The 19561-nt window shown below is 37.2% G+C and overlaps 1 protein-coding gene across 3 annotated transcripts in view; it reads left to right on the top strand.

Moving 5' to 3' along the window:
* The window catches only part of CARMIL1 (capping protein regulator and myosin 1 linker 1), a 668567-nt gene that overhangs the window by 483818 nt on the left and 165188 nt on the right, over positions 1 to 19561 (top strand). The window lies entirely within an intron of this gene.

Below are 19561 nucleotides of genomic sequence, written 5' to 3' on the forward strand. Positions count from 1 at the left end.
TTGCTAAGCAGTCCATTCTATTTTTCTTCAAAAAATGAAGTTTTTCGCTGCTTGACATTTTTTTGCACTTTTGACCTCCTGACCGGAACCGGCTCACAGCACGGGAAACCCCGCCACCATCGCTGTGAATGCAGCTTGGAAATCTAACTCACAGTCATCGGATGTAAGCGAGGAAAACCTGTTCTTTCCGTTGTTCTGTTGCACTACCTACGCCGAGGGAGCTACAAAAGTCAAACCTCTATTCACATAAGCAGCTGGATCAGACAGTAATATTCACACGCTGAAGTGTGTAAGGACGGTAACATTGACTTTGTTACAATGTAATATTACTTATTATTGTGCAACATTGTTTCTCAGCTACACGCATCACAACGTATTGATGTAATATATTTTACGATTATTCATAATCTATTTTTAATTGTTACATTTATTTTTATTGTAATTTGATGCCGGCATCATTTGTTCTATTGTATTTATAAAAACATTTTAATATTTATACATTTGTTCATTCCACATTCTTTATAAAGCTATTATACCTCTCATACGCTGTTTTTACAGCGCATTCCCATATCCCCTTGTTCTATTTATGTTACATATCTGTGCCTAACTGGCTTTACCTGATAACAAATGCAAAACAATACATTTCATACTCGCTTCATGACAGTAGCTAGCCTTGATTTTTGTGGACTAAAGCTTAGATTACTCCACCAAGTAAGGCAAATGGTGGGTGGAGTTTGACTATTGAAAAATATGTACAATTAAAGTGAATGTAAACTTTCATCAATTAGTGCCTGGTTTTTAAAAATACTATTAAAAACAGGGGCACTTTCATTGACGAAAGTTTACATTGCACTGTATTTTACAAATACTTAAATTTTACTTCTTCAAAGCCGGATCGGCATCCCCCTCTGTAAATACGTTGCCAATGACAAAACCGGTTTCCTCCAATCATGGCAGGGCCTCACGAAATGCATGCTCTGGGTGGGAAGCTGTGATTGGAGGAAGCCGGTTTTGCCATTGGTGACATATTTACAGAGGACCTGCAGGCGGGGGATGCCGATCCAGCTTTGAAGAAGTAAAAGGTAAGTATTTGTAAAAATACGGTGCAATGTAAACTTTCATCAATGAAAGTGCCCCTGTTTTTAATAGTATTTTTAAAAACCAGGCACTAATTTCTGAAAGTTTACATTCACTTTAATGCTAATTTGTTTTAAAAACGTTGACTTAGCTGATATGTTATTCTATAGTGTCAGTATATACTAGGGTTATAATACAATTTATTTAATAATTATTCTTTAAATTAACCCCAAATTAAAATGCATATACGAAACAATTAAAATCAATATTTATTCCTAAATTCTTTACTTTAAGTTACAATTATTGACACATTGAAATATATTTATAGAAACCAGATTATGAATCAAACTATACAAGCTTAAACTGTTACAATATTCTATACAAAGATCATAAAAATATACCTTTACAAATGACCTTATTCACATTAATCTCCCAAATCAGAGTTGCATTAAAATACCACAATGAGATACCAGTGTATGGATTGTTAACTTCCAGACAAATATAATTAAGCTACTTAGCCCACAAATGATTCTATATAACTCTAATTAAAACACCAGAAGTTATATATATTATTAATGCAAACAGCCAATTTATCTGAGCTGAAATAAATTCTTATTTATCTACAATAAAGTAAATCCTAAAATATATCTGTATAGCTGCAGTCTGACTATAGTACAGTCATACTGCAGTCTAAATATAGAACAGTCATACATCACCACATGAACCAAATTAAATGTTCCTTTTTTCCAAGTAGATTCAGGTCACCTCATATGAAGAAAGGTATGGCAATATGGATCAAGAAGTTAGTCCCAGGTTTTGCTTATAGTGACTGTGTCCCAAAATAATGGCAGCAAAGTTTTCAGTCAAAAGTTAGCAGACAAAAATACTTTTTTTCTCTCCCCTTGCATGAGGTTATATCATGTGATATACCCCACCCTTTTCTTATTCTAATCATTGGTGATATTTGATAGGCCCTTAACAGAGCTGTCTTTCCATTGGCCCTCTGAGCTTGTCCCTCTCATTGGTTCATTTGGATTTGCATGTGTTCTTGTAGTCAATCCATTTGGTTGTTATACCATTTTTAATCCCCTAGGGGGCAGAAGACAATCACAAATGCAGTCTCACCATCAACATTGTTACAGTTTAATATAGATTCATATATATTTTTACAATGTATTATTTTCTATTATTAATAAGTCACATGTTCCATGTGTATTGGATCATGTCATACCACTCATCCTGAGCATTTCTAGACTAGATATGATATATTTCTCATAATACAAAGTAAGTCTTGTACATTTAAAATATATGGATATTTAAAAGGATTTTAATACTTTTAGCATGGATATAATTAATATCTCAGTTATCATCTTAATATCAGCAATCAGATGTGGTTTCATATTTATTACTATCCCATATAAATATTTCATATATTATATCTCTTGCTGATTGTTTAAAACATATGATATTATTTAGGGGCGGAGCCTACAGCTGTAGCGGCAAGACGTGTCTTGAGGGAGCTCCTGGCTCTTCTTTGGAGTTTTACATGATAATTATCTTGCTTTTCTCTAAATCTGAGCTTATTCCATAGCTAAAACCCAGCTAACTACTTTTTGATCGAAGATTCTGTTAACACTGGGCGGATCTTTTGGGATTAGTCTCTGCCTATGCTCTACAGTTAGGCCTCACGGCTGCTGCACTCACACAGTGTTTGTCGGGCTGTGGATCCGGGGCTGCCGCATATTCCCCCCCCTAGAAGACTGGGGTTACGAGTAGTACTACTTACTACTACTGAAAACTTGGTTAACATTTATGTCTGCTCTGAATTTGTCTTTTATTAAGAAGCCACATAACGCCAATTTATTACCTACTCATATCTGTGAAGAACAATGGAGTACAAGAGAGATGCGTTAAAAGCCGTTATAGCATGGGAGCACTCAATAACAACTGCGATCAGGCTGTCATACAAACAACTTGAAAGGGATCTAATGTTATTGATTTTCCCAGCGACAGCTCTTAGAGACACTTCCTCACAAGGGGATATAAAACAATTTACTCCTCTGGACTCTGCGAACCCAGACGTGGAGGAGGGTTTGAAGCTGGATCTCAGCGGGAACAGATATCCTCACGCTCAGACCTTAAGTGCATCACAGTGCCCTGACGACCCTGGGGTACAGACCAGCGCTTCAGACGCTGCAGTGGAGTTGCCGGAGTTTCAAGCCGAGCCACTGAACACTGCTCCTCCATTTCCCATAGCCCGCAGGATGACCTCGTGGCTCTGTGGGGATGGCACCGGGGGTACTAATACTTGCACACAGCGGAGAGGTCAGAAAACAAAATGGCGATTGCCTAGGTACACGGATACGGAGCCGAGCTGCGCTACTAACTCTCCTGTAGCTGAGGGGAAACATATGCAAGAGATACCAGTACTGTGGAGTGCTCCCCTCGTTACAGTGCTAGGTTCCCCATCTTTTGTAGAGACTTCTCTTCAATGCCGATTACGGTCTGGAATTGGCTGAACAGGTTGAACTCTCTACTCTGATGTGCAACCTCTTTCCCTTTCTCATTTTTTTGTTGCCTAAATTGAGAGAACGTATAGAGCCTTGCCACTGTAGTCATACCTAATACAGGAACATTTTATACTTTAAGCGTGAAAATATCTGCCAAGAACAAGGTCTAGGTACCTTACCCATGCTCGCAAGAGCTTATTACTGTGTCCATTAATGTGATAATAGGGAAATTGGTAATGCACTGATTAAGGTTGCTTAGTTTAATTGTACATAGTTGAGAGCATGTATAGAGCTTTACCACTACAGTTATATATAATGCAGGAACATATTGTATTACAGGTCTATAAATTTATCTACCAAGATCAATGTTTAGGGTATGATCGCGAGTGCTTATTATTATGTTTATTAAAGTGACAATAGCGAAAATGGTAATGCACTAATTAATGTTGATTAGTTTTAATTGTATATAGTCTTAGTCTCTATGGTTTATTTCCATGTGTGTGTTTTCCTGTGCCCACCAATTGCATGCTATAAACTGTTTAGCACTATTGTTCTCTATAGAGTGAGGGGTTCCAAAGTGCCTTTAATGCCCTTAGATGGAGATGGGGAACACATTTGGGGTTTGAGAGGGCGGGCTTTGTAGTAAATAGATATATTTTTGAAGGTAAGGCTAGCTACCCACCCCTAATAGTAGTTTCACTGACCATTTCCCTTCTCCTACTTAATCCGGTCCCTCACCTGACATCTGGCCCCCTGTCTCCTTCATCCTTTATAGTATTAATTAAGGGGCAGGGTACACTTATCCAGACCCGACAGCTTAAGGCACCGACTGATCATAGCTTATATCCCTCCCGTTGCCCTGTGTAGCAGTTGCGTTCTTCCATAATGTGGCTTCTCTACTTGTTATCTAGTGGAGCACAATATAGAGCATTTGTTTGTTGTTATATTTAATTCACTAATTAGGGTCCAAAAGTGGCCGTACTTATTGCTGGAGTCCCCTTTTTGATCTATCTCAATTATCATAGGTCCAAGAGTGGCCTTTTGCAGTTTTGGGGACACTCATGCATAGCAATATAAAAGGAGGTTCATTACTGGAGTTCAGTAGTGGGGTGCGAGCAATAGCGAGGTTGTTATTTACTTGCCTATGTAATTTACCGTTTGGCATAATTGTATCATATCAAGTATTGGATGCCCCATTTTCTGAATGTATGCATAAAGCTGTATTTTTTGAATAACCTCAATAAAAACTTATTTAAAAAAAAAAAAAAAAAAAACATATGATATTATTTAAAACACCAATTATATATGTACTTATTAGATGCCTGAAAAATATAAGAATATGTTATCCATTAAATGTATTACAAACCTGAAATGCATTTCTCAGATCCATGGAATTATACATTTTTATACAAGATTGAAAACCATACAAGTTGTACTTTTAAAAATGAATTTCAGTTACAATGCAAAACATGTGTCTCTGTTAGCCAGCACAGATGTTTATCTGAGGTTTAGGGACAATTAACAGGTCTGTGCTAATTGCTGTATTCTAGAATTTCTGTTCGCTTATCTGACTTTATGTACAGAATGTCGTCTCCAAACATCCCATGATGTATGCTGGCATGGTTGATTATCACGTCCCTGTTATGACCTCATGTGGAGTGATGAGCTTCAAAGCTAAATCAATTTAGAGATTTTAATATTTCTTCTTTTTAGAAGTCCTATCTATTTCTTTTGTTCTACAAGTCTGTGTTTCAGACCAAGAGGGGGGTTGTTTTACAAACAGTTTCACAAATAAAATGAGTTCTTGGTCTTATCATATTTCTATGTGTAGATAAAATATACATACATATATATTATTTAATAACACTCAGATATCCTGACATTAATCCCCCTTCCAATTTTATATAGATGTAGGACACATGTATTTGAGTTGGCTTAAAGTCAGTGGTACTTGGTGAGTGTGCTGACAGTATACATTATACACATCCTTCTATGAAGAGAGTCCATTATTTTTGGATCCTCATGCTCGTTAGTTAGGCATCTTTAAACTATAATATTTCTTTAGTGCAGCTGGAGATATGACACTTCATTCTCCCTCTATGACTTGTAGTTGGGATCTAGGATGGCACACTCGCAACTGATTAATATGGACCCATTTATCCATAAAAGTATAATTTTTAGGTATCCTAATTTTATAGGCAACTGGAGATATTTTGTCAGTAACAACAAAAGGACCCTTCCATGATGGAAGAAATTTCTTCTCCTTAACCTGATCTCTTCCAAAGTTATAATGATAAACTTTATTATTTATTTTATATTCCTTTTTGGTCGTTTTGAGATCATAATAGGTTTTAGTGGCAGTTGCAGCTTTCTCTAAGTTCCTTTGAGCAAAGGCATATTGCAGGTGCTTCCTTAGGTTCTCCACATATTGATGTGTATTGGCAGCATTTATCAAGTTCTGGTCTGATGTACGGTACAGGAGATGCTGAGGTAGAACCATTCTTCTACCAGTCATCAACTCAAAAGGTGACATCTTAGTAGCATTACTTGGAGTTACTCTTAATGCCATTAGGACTAGAGGTAATTTTACATCCCAGTCTTTACCCGTTTCATTTACAATATTTTTGAGGATTTTCACAATAGACTGGTTGTAACGCTCTGAGCCACCACTTAAGGCAGCTCTATATGCAATATGGAGCTTTCTTTTGGCCCCTAGTATTTTCCACATTTTGGTCATCACTTCGCTAGTGAAGTGGGTTCCCCGATCGGATTCGATTCTCTGGGGTAAACCAAATCTGGAAAACACGTGGTTGTCGAGCAATGTTGCGCATGTTTCAGCACTATTGTTAGGTGCACTGATGCACTCTACCCATTTAGTGAACAGGCATGTCACTGTCAACATGTATTTGTTACCTCTTGATGACCTTGTTACTGGATCAATAAAATCAATTTGTATATCTGACCATGGCATTACCATCCCCCTTTTCTGCAATGGCGCTCTATGCTTTGGTGCAGTGGGTTGGAACTGTGGATAGATTAAATAACCTTGACAGTAGGTTTGAACATCCTTCAACATATGTGGCCAGAAGGCGTAGTCACGCATTATTTCATACATTAATTTGGCACCCCGATGGCCAGATGTGAAGGCATCATGGGCATGTTGAAGCATTAGACCTCTGAACTTTGTAGGTACCACCCATTGCTGGATGCCAGTTTTGGAGGTTCTAATTAACAAACCATCCTGTAACTTGAATTGTGATCTGGACTTTATTAAGATTGTAAGATCTTCCTTGCCAATACCATCCTCTTTTGAGATGGGGTTGCTTTCAGGATCTTCTATGTGTTTATAGAAGATGCCTACAATGGGGTCTTCTTTTTGACTAGTGATCAGGTTCTCACTAGGAGAATCCTGACTCCATTGTACCAAGTTAGGCTCACTCTGTTGTTTAGCCTGGTTTCTGGTAATGGCTTCTACCTGGACTGCACCCATTTAGTGGTCGATATTAAGGAGTTCTCCAGTTAGGGCTCCTTGTTTGGCTAATGAATCCGCAAGATCATTGCCTTCCTCCTCAGGACCTAGAACCCTGGAATGACCCTTGGTCTTTTCCAAGTGTATGGTTAAATCATTTGACACCACTAGATTATCAATCTCGCAGAACAATTTGCCATGTTTTACTGGTTTGTTGTTGGTTTTCTGCATGCCATTTCTTTTCCAAATTGGCAGGTATTCAACAAAACTGTCACGCAAGTAATTTGAGTCAGTAATGATCACAAATTCTTGAATACTGTGTTCAATAGCCATCTCAATGGTTTTTAGAACAGCAGTTAGTTCTGCAACTTGACTGGATCTTGGTCCAATGTTGAAACCTACAGATATATTTGGGAATCCATTTGCCCAAGTTATACCAATGCCGACGACTAATCTGAACTCATTATCAATGGTGGCATAGTAAGAGCAACCATCAACATATACCCAAGGTAATGTTTGACAATGCTCCACATTATATATTTTATATAGGGAAAGCAATTGTTCCTCCAGGAAATTATCTTCTAATAACTCTTCCCCATGATTCTTAGCAGTACAGTCATGGAGATCCGCAAGCTCCTGTGCGACTGGATTCTTTTTAATTTGTTTGTTTGTAGCGAATTCCTAAAGACCAGCCTTGTAAGGAAAGAGTCCAAGCTGTTATGTGGCTATTAGACAAATTCCCATCTCTTATTCTCTCACTTTGCAGATATAGCAGAGGCTGGTGGGACATTTCTACAATAATTTTTTTTTTTGTAGAGCCCATACAGTTGATAAGAGGGCTTTTTCACAATCACTAAATTTTATTTTTACTGGGGATAGAGTTTTGCTCGCATAAGCAATGACTTTGCTTAAATTATCATGATTTTGGTATAAAACAGCACTCATGCTTATATCTGTGTAACCTGTTTCTAAGTAGAAAGGTATACCCCCTTCAGGGTACACTAAGCAAGGTACTTGAGTGAGTTTTCTCTTCAGCTCCTTGATGGCTGTCTCTTCAGTCTCACTCCAGTGCCATTTCACATACTTCTTCTAAAGAAGTAGCAGTGGTTTAGCTAATTCTGCATAATTATCAATAAATTTGTGAGAATAATTTGTGATACCCAGGAATGATCTCAATTCCTTTGTTAGTTGGGTTCTTAGAATTTATTATAGCTTCCACTTTTTTCTTCTGAGGATTTAACCCTTTAGAATTAACTTCATGTCCCAAGAAGTTTACACAAGTGTGGCACCATTGAGCTTTTTGTAGGGATAATTTGACACCTGCCCTTTTAATTTGGCTGAGGACGTGTTTAAGTTCTGTGATGTGTTTTTCGAAGTCTGTGCTTTTGATTAAAACATCAACATAAGATAAGGTCCCCCTTTCCAGTGCATCAGGCACAGCCTTATGCATGAATGCTGCAAATTCATGTCCTGAATTTATGTATCCAAATGGGAGCCTTTGGAATGCATACTGGATCTTTTGGAATGAGAATGCAAGCTTATACAGGTCATCATCATGTACCTTTATGGTCCAATATCCCTGTGAACAATCAATGGCAGGGAATATTTTAGATCCCAGCATCTGTGCTAGGCACTGGTCAATATATTGCAAAGGCCAGCCAGGCATGTACACTCGTTTGTTTAGCTGTCTTAAGTCAGCACACAAACGCCATTGTCCATTGGGCTTGAGAACACCTAGAATAGGATTGTTATAAGAGCTGTGCACCTGCCGGATAATACCCCTTTCTTCCAGGTTCCTTATAATTTCTGCAAGAGAATCATATGAGGCTAAAGGAAGTCTGTATTGTTTAACAAAGACAGGTGGTGCATTGGGATCTGTTTGGATTCTTGCAATGTGCAAGTCTGTAGTCCCACAGACATAAGAATCCCTAGCAAAAATATCCTTGTACTCCATCAGGAGTTCTCGTATGCTGTCGACATTCATCATCACTGGAACAGCCATTAGCTAAAGATATTTGCTCTTCGACTTTCTGCTGAAATCCTGGAAAGATTTCAGGCTTTCCTATTTCATAGTCTTCTTCTAACCTAGAGGTGAGATCACCTTGATTATAATTTACATTGCCCCCATGACTCTGGGTATTGGGGTTTTCTTGATCTTTGATCAGCTGATCAAATACTAGAGAGGCTTCTTCAATTTCACAGATGCCTTTCTCTGAGCTTAAGGGATAAATAGACTGAATTGTAAATAGTCCCTCTGGCATAGATGCAAAGGATTGTTCTATTAATTGTTCAGGTATTAGCCCAATTACATTATTCTGGAATCCAAAAGTGTAATAACTTGATTCCAGCACATATCCTATGGTAGTTCCCTTGGATAAGGTTATATCCTGTGGGGTCATGTTATGCACAATAACATGTATTGGAATAGTTCCAATATTTACCATAGGAGTATGGGTCATTGTTATACACAGATTTTGCATTCTATGGGAGAGGCAAATTAGTGTTTCAGAAGTTTTTAATTTCTGACCTCTTTTTACCTGTAAGGATAAGAGCAATTTGTCAGCCCCAGCAGGGATTACAACATTGTTAGACACCTGCATATTTACAGCATATGGCAATCGCTGGTTTGATTTTAGGGCTGCATTTTCATCCTGAAATACTTCAGGGTCCCCCCTTAACCTGCTCCAGAGGCAAAGGTTAATCAAGTCTATTTGTATGGCATATCTATGTAAGAGATCATTGCCAATGTATAGTTGATTATGGGGAGTATTTAACACTAAAAACAGGTGTTTTGCTGATTTATTACCTATGGATATAGATAATAAACACTTAGCTGTGATGTTCTAGCTTTCACACTTGTCATGGACCAAGAGATCTTAGGGAGAAAGATATTTAATCACTTTAGGTTCAGCTATCTGCGCCAATAAACCTTTGCTTATATAGCTAGCTTCCTGTTTTAAGCTCAATTTGGCATACTTGGTTTTCCCAAGGTCATGCACTTGCATAGGGATAAATAGATCATCCTTAACTCAATTCATGCGAGGTATTGAGTGTGGCCTCCCCCTTTAGGGATTTTATGATCCTGCTTGTGGAGAGATATGGTTAATACATAGCTGTCTAAGGAAATATTTGCTATCTTTCCATGCGAAATTTTAAAAATATTACCATCAGAGCCACTTAAAGGAGTCTGATCATCTATTTGTAAGATAGTGATTTCATGTACAGGGTTATTCCTGAAATGAATCTCCACAGCATCTGGCTTCTCTTCCACCACGTGACAGTTATGTCGGGTGCGAGATATACCGGACCGCTTATAATTAATAGGCCTTTTTACTTGCGACCAAATTTACATTATTTATGCAATCAATTATGGTGCTTAACCGTTTCAGGAGATAACTACAAATAATTAAACAATCAGTTGGCAGATCCACTATAATGACAGGGTGTCTTATTACTCTGTTCCCCAGTTTTAGCTTTAACCATGCCGTACCGTAGACTTTGAGAGAGTAACCCCTAACTCCTATTAGTGAACCATCAAATTCTTTACTCTTAGGTTTGTAGGGTGTTATCTCATTTAGCTGTGTGTAGTACCTGTGGGATAAAATAGTTGCCTGAGATCCAGTATCAATTAATCCCGTGATAGGGTTGGAGACTGAATCCTGGAGCTCAGCTAATACAGGTGAAACTCGAAAAATTAGAATATTGTGCAAAAGTTAATTTATTTCACTAATGCAACTTAAAAGGTGAAACTAATATATGAGATAGACTCATTACATGCAAAGCAAGATAGTTTAAGCCGTGATTTGTCATTATTGTGATGATTATGGCTTACAGCTCATGAAAACCCCAAATCCACAATCTCAGAAAATTAGAATATTACATGCAATCAATAAAACAAGGATTGTAAATAGAACAATATCGGACCTCTGAAAAGTATAAGCATGCATACTGTATGTACTCAGTACTTGGTTTGGGCCCCTTTTGCAGCAATTACTGCCTCAGTGCGGCGTGGCATGGAAGCTATCAGCATGTGGCACTGCTGAGGTGTTATGGAAGACCAGGATGCTTCATTAGCAGCCTTCCGCTCTTCTGCATTGTTCGGTCTCATGTCTCTCATCTTTCTCTTGGCAATGCCCCATAGATTCTCTATGGGGTTCAGGTCAGGCGAGTTTGCTGGCCAATCAAGCACAGTAATCCCACGGTCATTGAACCAGGTTTTGGTGCTTTTGGCAGTGTGGGCAGGTGTCAAGTCCTCCTGGAAAATGAAGTCAGCATGCCCATAGAGCTCATCTGCAGAAGGAAGCATAAAGCGCTCCAAAATCTCCTGTTAGACTGTTGCGTTGACCCTGGACTTAATGAAGCACAGTGGACCAACACCAGCAGATGACATGGCTCCCCAAATCAACACAGACTGTGGAAACTTCACACTGGACTTCAAGCATCTTGCAGTGTGTGCCTCTCCATTCTTCCTCCATACTCTGGGTCCTTGGTTTCCAAATGAGATGCAAAATATTCTGGGATCACAGTGTCCCACTCTAATCAGATTAGAGTGGGACACTGTGATCCCAGAATATTGCACCTTTTCACAGTATTCTAATTTTCTGAGATTGTGGATTTGGGGTTTTCATGAGCTGTAAGCCATAATCATCACAATTATGTCAAACCACGGCTTGAACTATCTTGCTTTGCATGTAATGAGTCTATCTCATATATTAGTTTCACCTTTTAAGTTGCTTTAGTGAAATAAATGAACTTTTGCACAATATTCTAATTTTTAGAGTTTCACCTGTACATAATATCTCCCTGCAGTTTCTATAATTTCACACATAAAATTGGTATGATTACACATCTGTGGGCTTCGCCTCGAGTTATCTGAATCTGCCACTTTACCTGATGCAAAAGAATTTTCATTCTTACCGGTCCACTCCTCTATAATAGGGCTAGCCGGGTTCCTGTGTACTGCATCTGTGGAAATAAGGTTAAGAGAATACTGCAAAGGAACAGATTTGTTAGAGCTTCCAGGCTGAGGTTGCTCGTCATCACAGCTAAATTGTCCGTTTCCAGTCTGTAGGGAGAGAACATGATTAGTACCATTATTGACATTTATCATTTTATTTGATATATCTCTCCCCTCTCTTTCAGATAATACTACAGTATTTATGACTGTGCCTGTGGCCCGCTGCTGAACACTAGCTGTACCCCTAAAAAAGGATTATTAGGGTTTTGAGCCGTCAAAGCTTGACTCATATTAGTAAATAGTGTACATTATTGACTTATTTGCGTGCTGAGTTGGCCCACTTGAACGGACAAGCCATTTTTACCCATGGACCGATTTTTTGATATCCCAGGGTATTGATTCCTGGATCCTTAGGATCCCTCAGAATCATAGCTATTGTTCCTATTTTGATGTGGTTGTCTTTGGGGTTCAACTTGTTCAGCGTTAATGTCTTGGGGAGCACTATTTACTTGTGGTGTCTGGTTACCCTGAGAGTATTTTCGCCTCTTTTGGTAATTATTTTTATGGGGATACCAATAACCTTGTGAGTATTCATCTCTTTGGAGATAATTATTTACCTGGGTATAGAATATATTGAGTATATTCTATCTGCACCTTGGCCCATGATGGGGGAGGGACAGAGTTAAAACTTTGTGGGGAAGGCCTGTTTTCTCGGGCCACTAACGCATACGTTTTCTTGTTAGACTCCAAATTGAGGGGGCTAGGTGACACCCTAGTTTCTGCCACAATTTTGGGACTGGGTTTTGGTTCCCTTTTAACCCCCTGTTCACCGGACTGCTGAATAGAGTATAACTTTGTACTCTCTTTGATCAGCCATTCCAATGAGCAGTGCTCATCAAAATCTCTAGCTAAATTAATTTTGATGTGCGCGGGCAATGCTTTGAAAATTACATTTACAAATTCTGAGCTTTCAAATATGGGGTAGTCTTCGGCCATACTGTATGCACTTTTCAGTACAGAAAGGAATTATATAGGGCTTTGATTTGCATCACATTTTAAACCGTATACAGCTATTTTCGCTGCGGTTTTAGTGCAATATTTCCCAAATTCTTTTTTGCACTGCATTTGCGTTTCACTACAGGAATGAATATTCATATCCTTTAGTGATGCAAAGAATTTGTAATGTTTACCCTCAAATACCCGGGGCAAAAATTTAATTTTTGACTGCTCACTAGTGACATTCATTATGGATAAGGCATTTTTATAGGTCTCTAAGTGGTCAATTATAGAATTGGTTCCGTTTTTGGAAAATTTAGGTACTGCATACCTTAAGAAAGTAATTATTTTTGGGGTGTCATATACCTTATTAGGCGTATCTTGGGCTTTCCTAGGGATCTTATTTTTGGGGCTGGAGCACCCCCTATCTACCCTATACTTACTATGGGGAGACCCACTACTTACATTAGTACTACGTGGGCTATTTGGGTAGCTGGCTCCGCTCTCTGACTCTGAATTTATAACATGAGGTGACTGTCTATTCGGAAAGTGTATTTCTGACCCAATAGGGGTCCTTTGTTTAAATTCTTCCCTAAATTTCTGCAGTTCTTTTCTGATGTATTTTCAATGGATTTGGAATTATCTGCATTATCCTCATTGCTAATAGAGGGGTTTTCATTATGATGATACAGCCTTTTTAAACCATTTAACTTTCTTTGGCTTTGGGCGAGCTGCTTATGCAAATCTTCAATCTTAGCTACTAAACTCTGGTTATATTTTTGTAAGGTGGCCATGTCTTGGGCAAACTCATCAATTTTATTTTCGGCTATATTTAAATTCTCGTTGCATCTGCGTGATGAGTGAATATTATCTTCTAGCTCCTGTATTTGCAATTCCCTTTCTATAAAGAGGAGGGACATTTCATCAATAATGCATATTACAAGGGTCCAAGATTTTAATATTAACTCAACTCGCTTGTTAGAATTTTTGCATTTATTAATTTTGAATAATTCTTGGAACAATTCACTTTTTTCATTCCACTTTCCATCATCAATAGCAATATTTTTAGCCTTAATTGTAAGCATATCCATATAATCATTTAATTCACCCACAATATTAAACCTCTTTTTAATGTTGCCTATAATGTCCATCTTAAGGACATCGCCCTGAGTGAGGGGTAATCTTGGGGAACATATTTCAACACTATGGCCTCTATTTATCAAGCTGTCTACTTACCTGCATTCGACGGCCCCAATACGCTCGCCTAAGCTCGCCTAACATCGCCGCCGCGGACCAGAATACGTTTGCCAAATTTTTCAAGAAAGCTGTCAAAAAGCCGCGCACCAAGTACGGTGCGATGAGCAGCGGACTGTTGTTGACTAACAGTCATCGATCTCGCTGCTCTTCGGCTTATTCGCAGCTTTCTTGCTATACTGTCACTAAGCACCCACACTATACTATAATCTAAGTCTAACCCTAACACCCCCTAACTTAAATATAATTTAAATAAATCTAAATAAATATTACTATTATTAACTAAATTATTCCTATTTAAAACTAAATACTTACCTATAAAATAAACCCTAAGATAGCTAAAATATAATTAATAATTACATTGTAGCTATTTTAGGATTTATTTTTATTTTACAGGCAACTTTGTATTTATTTTAACTAGGTACAATAGTTATTAAATAGTTATTAACTATTTAATAGCTACCTAGTTAAAATAAATACAAAATTACCTGTAAAATAAAACCTAACCTAAGTTACAATTACACCTAACACTACACTATCATTAAAATAATTACTTAAATTAACTACAATTAAATTAAACTAATTTCAATTAAATAAAATTAACTAAAGTACAAAAAAAACACTAAATTACAGAAAATTAAAAAATTACAAGAATTTTAAACTAATTACACCTAATCTAAGCCCCCAAATAAAACAAAAAATCCCCCCAAATTAATAAAATTCCCTACCCTATACTAAATTACAAATAGCCCTTAAAAGGGCCTTTTGCGGGGCATTGCCCCAAAGTAATCAGCTCTTTTACCTGTAAAAAAAGAAATACAACCCCCCCAACATTAAAGCCCACCACCCACACACCCAACCCTACTCTAAAACCCACCCAAACCCCCCTTAAAAAAACCTAACACTAACCCCCTGAAGATCACCCTACCTTGAGCCGTCTTCACCCAGCCGGGCACAAGTGGAACTCCAGACCAGCAAAAGTCTTCATCCGATTCGGGCAGAAGAGGACATCCAGACTGGCAGAAGTCTTCATCCAGGCGGCATCTTCTATCTTCTTCCATCCGGAGCGAAGCGGGTCCATCTTCAATCCATCCGACGCAGAGCCAATGCAATCAGCCAATAGGATTGAGCTTGCATTCTATTGGCTGATTGGAACCGGCAATAGAATGCAAGCTCAATCCTATTGGCTGTTCCAATCAGCCAATAGGATTGAACTTCAATCCTATTGGCTGATTGCATCAGCCAATAGGATTTTTCCTACCTTAATTCCGATTGGCTGATGGAATCCTATCAGCCAATCAGAATTCAAGAGACGCCATCTTGGATGACATCATTTAAAGGAACCTTCATTCAGTGTTAGGACTTCGATGGAAGAGGATGCTCTGCGTCGGATGGATTGAAGATGGACCCGCTCCGGATGGAAGAAGATAGAAGATGCCGCCTGGATGAAGACTTCTGCCAGTCTGGATGTCCTCTTCTGCCCGGATCGGATGAAGACTTCTGCCGGTCTGGAGGTCCACTTGTGCCCGGCTGGGTGAAGACGGCTCAAGGTAGGGTGATCTTCAGGGGGTTAGTGTTAGGTGTTTTTAAGGGGGGTTTGGGTGGGTTTTAGAGTAGGGTTGGGTGTGTGGGTGGTGGGTTTTAATGTTGGGGGGTGTATTTCTTTTTTTTTTTTACAGGTAAAAGAGCTGATTACTTTGGAGCAATGCCCCGCAAAAGGCCCTTTTAAGGGCTATTTGTAATTTAGTATAGGGTAGGGAATTTTATTATTTTGGGGGGCTTTTTTATTTTATTAGGGGGCTTAGATTAGGTGTAATTAGTTTAAAATTCTTGTAATTTTTTTTTATTTTCTGTTATTTAGTGTTTGTTTTTTTGTACTTTAGTTAATTTTATTTAATTGTAGTTAATTTATGTAATTATTTGAATGATAGTGTAGTGTTAGGTTTAATTGTAACTTAGGTTAGGTTTTATTTTACAGGTAATTCTGTCTTTATTTTAACTAGGTAGCTATTAAATAGTTAATAACTATTTAATAACTATTGTACCTAGTTAAAATAAATACAAAGTTGCCTGTAAAATAAAAATAAATCCTAAAATAGCTACAATGTAATTATTAATTTTATTGTAGCTATCTTAGGGTTTATTTTATAGGTAAGTATTTAGTTTTAAATAGGAATAATTTAGTTAATAATAGTAATATTTATTTAGATTTATTTAAATTATATTTAAGTTAGGGGGTGTTAGGGTAAGGGTTAGATGTAGGTTTAGGGGTTAATTACTTTATTATAGTGGCGGCGGTGTAGGGGGGCAGATTAGGGGTTAATAAATATAATGTAGGTGGTAGCGGGCTCCGGGAGCGGCGGTTTAGGGGTTAAACAATTTATTTAGTTGCGGCGGGGTACGGGATCAGCAGGATAGGGGTTAATAACTTTATGTAGGTGGCGGCAGTATAGGGGCGGCAGATTAGGGGTTAATAGGTATAATGTAGGTGGCGGCGGGGTCCGGGAGCAGCGGTTTAGGGGTTAATATATTTATTATAGTTGTGGCGGGGTACGGGAGCGGCGGTTTAGGGGTTAATAAGTATAATGTAGGTGGCGGCGGTGTAGGGGGGGCAGATTAGGGGTGTTTAGACTCGGGGTACATGTTAGGGTGTTAGGTGTAGACTTTTTCCATAGAAATCAATGGGATATCGGGCAGCAGCGAACATGAGCTTTTGCTGCTGTCAGACTCCCATTGATTCCTATGGCATCCGCCTCCTCCAGGGCGGCGGATTGAAAACCAGGTACGCTGGGCCAGAAAAGTGGGGAGCGTACCTGGTAGTTCTTTGATAACTTCCAAAAGTAGTCAGATTGTGCCAAACTTGCGTTCGGAACATCTGGATTGATGTAACCATCGATCTGTGTCGGACTGTGTCAGAGTCCGGCGGATCGTATGTTACGTCACTAAATTCTACTTTTGCCGGTCTCTAGCCTTTGATAACTAAGGCGAATCAGGCTCGCCACAAATACGCTGTGGAATTCCAGCGTATTTGCGGTTGACAGCTTGATAAATAGAGGCCAATGTATAGAATTAATTGATTCACTTCTAGTAACAGACATTATTATATTGGCTTAGTATTTAGTTAAATTAAAACGCTAATACAATTTTTTGACCAACAAGAGAATAAAAATTATATTTTCAAAAATATTAATATTAATTTTGAAATATGAAAAAAAAATTTTTGTAATCAATTTAAAAAAAAAAAATATTTTAACAATATATTTTTTTTATAATCTCATTTACTACAAATATATTATATCAATGTGATAAATTTAAAAATCATCTACTGCAGCGCCTCCAAATAAAATGTCAGTATATACTAGGGTTATAATACAATTTATTTAATAATTATTCTTTAAATTAACCCCCAATTAAAATGCATATACCAAACAATTAAAATCAATATTTATTCCTAAATTCTTTACGATAAGTTAAAGTTATAGACACATTGAAATATATTTATAGAAACCAGATTATGAATCAAACTATACAAGCTTAAACTGTTACAATATTCTATACAAAGATCATAAAAATATACCTTTACAAATTACCTTATTCACTTTAATCTTCCAAATCAGAGTTGCATTAAAATACCACAATGAGATACCAAGATATGGATTGTTAACTTCCAGACAAATATAATTAAGCTACTTATTCTATATAACTCTAATTAAAACACCAGAAGTTATATATATTATTAATGCAAACAGCCAATTTATCTGAGCTGAAATAAATTCTTATTTATCTACAATAAGGTAAATCCTAAAATATATCTGTATAGCTGCAATCTGACTATAGTCTTAGAATACCTTTGTTTAAAATATTAAAAATATAGAACAGTCATACATCACCACATGAAGTAGATTCAGGTCACCTCATATGAAGAAAGGTATGGCAATATGGATCAAGAAGTTAGTCCCAGGTTTTGCTTATAGTGACTGTGTCCCAAAAAAATGGCAGCAAAGTTTTCAGTCAAAAGTTAGCAGACAAAAGTACTTTTTTCTCTCTCCCCTTGCATGAGGTTATATCATGTGATATACCCCACCCTTTTCTTATTCTAATCATTGGTGATATTAAACGGAGCTGTCTTTCCATTTGCCCTCGGATATTAATAAGTCACATGTTCCATGTGTATTGGATCACGTCATACCACCATCCTGAGCATTTCAAGACTAGATATGATATATTTCTCATAATACAAAGTAATTCTTATACATTTAAAATATATGGGTATTTAAAAGGATTTTAATACTTTTAGCATGGATCTAATTAATATCTCAGTTATCATCTTAATATCACATACATACCTTGAGATCAGCAATCAGATGTGGTTTCATATTTATTATTATCCCATATAAATATTTCATATCTGTATATCTTTTGCTGATTGTATAAAACATGATATTATTTAAAACACCAATTATATATGTACTTATTTGATGCCTGAAAAATATAAGAATATGTTATCCATTACATTTATTACAAACCTGAAATGCATTTCTCAGATCCATGGAATTATACATTTTTATACAAGATTGAAAACCATACAAGTTGTACTTTTAAAAATGAATTTCATTTACAATGCAAAACCTGTGTCTCTGTTAGCCAGCACAGATGTTTATCTGAGGTTTAGGGACAATTAACAGGTCTGTGCTAATTACTATATTCTAGAATTTCTGTTCGCTTATCTGACTTTATGTACAGAATGTCGTCTCCAAACATCCCATGATGTATGCTGGCTTGGTTGATTATCACGTCCCTGTTATGACCTTATGTGGAGTGATGAGCTTCAAAGCTGCTTAATCAATTTAGAGATTTCAATGTTTGTTCTTTTTAGAAGTCCTGTCTATTTCTTTTGTTCTACAAGTCTGTGTTTCAGACCAAGAGGGGGGTTGTTTTACAAACAGTTTCAAAAATAAAATGAGTTCTTGGTCTTATCATATATCTATGTGTAGATAAAATATACATACATATATATTATTTAATAACACTCACAGATATCCTGACAATAGCAAGACAAGACATGGCTTTTAATTACAAGCTGTTTACTGTCCCTTTAATTTGTAAAATATCTTTAATTTATTCTAAACTTAACACTAATATTCTTTTAAAGGGGCAGATGACAGATAAACAGTAGTGAAATAAAAAATATTTAATATTAATCCACTAAAAATATTATTTTGTATTTTATTATACGCATCCCTGATCCCCCAACACAATACATGCATTAATGTAGGGACCATTAAATAATTTTTCCCA

Source organism: Bombina bombina, chromosome 5 (assembly GCF_027579735.1).
Source record: "Bombina bombina isolate aBomBom1 chromosome 5, aBomBom1.pri, whole genome shotgun sequence".
Lineage (NCBI taxonomy): Eukaryota > Metazoa > Chordata > Amphibia > Anura > Bombinatoridae > Bombina > Bombina bombina.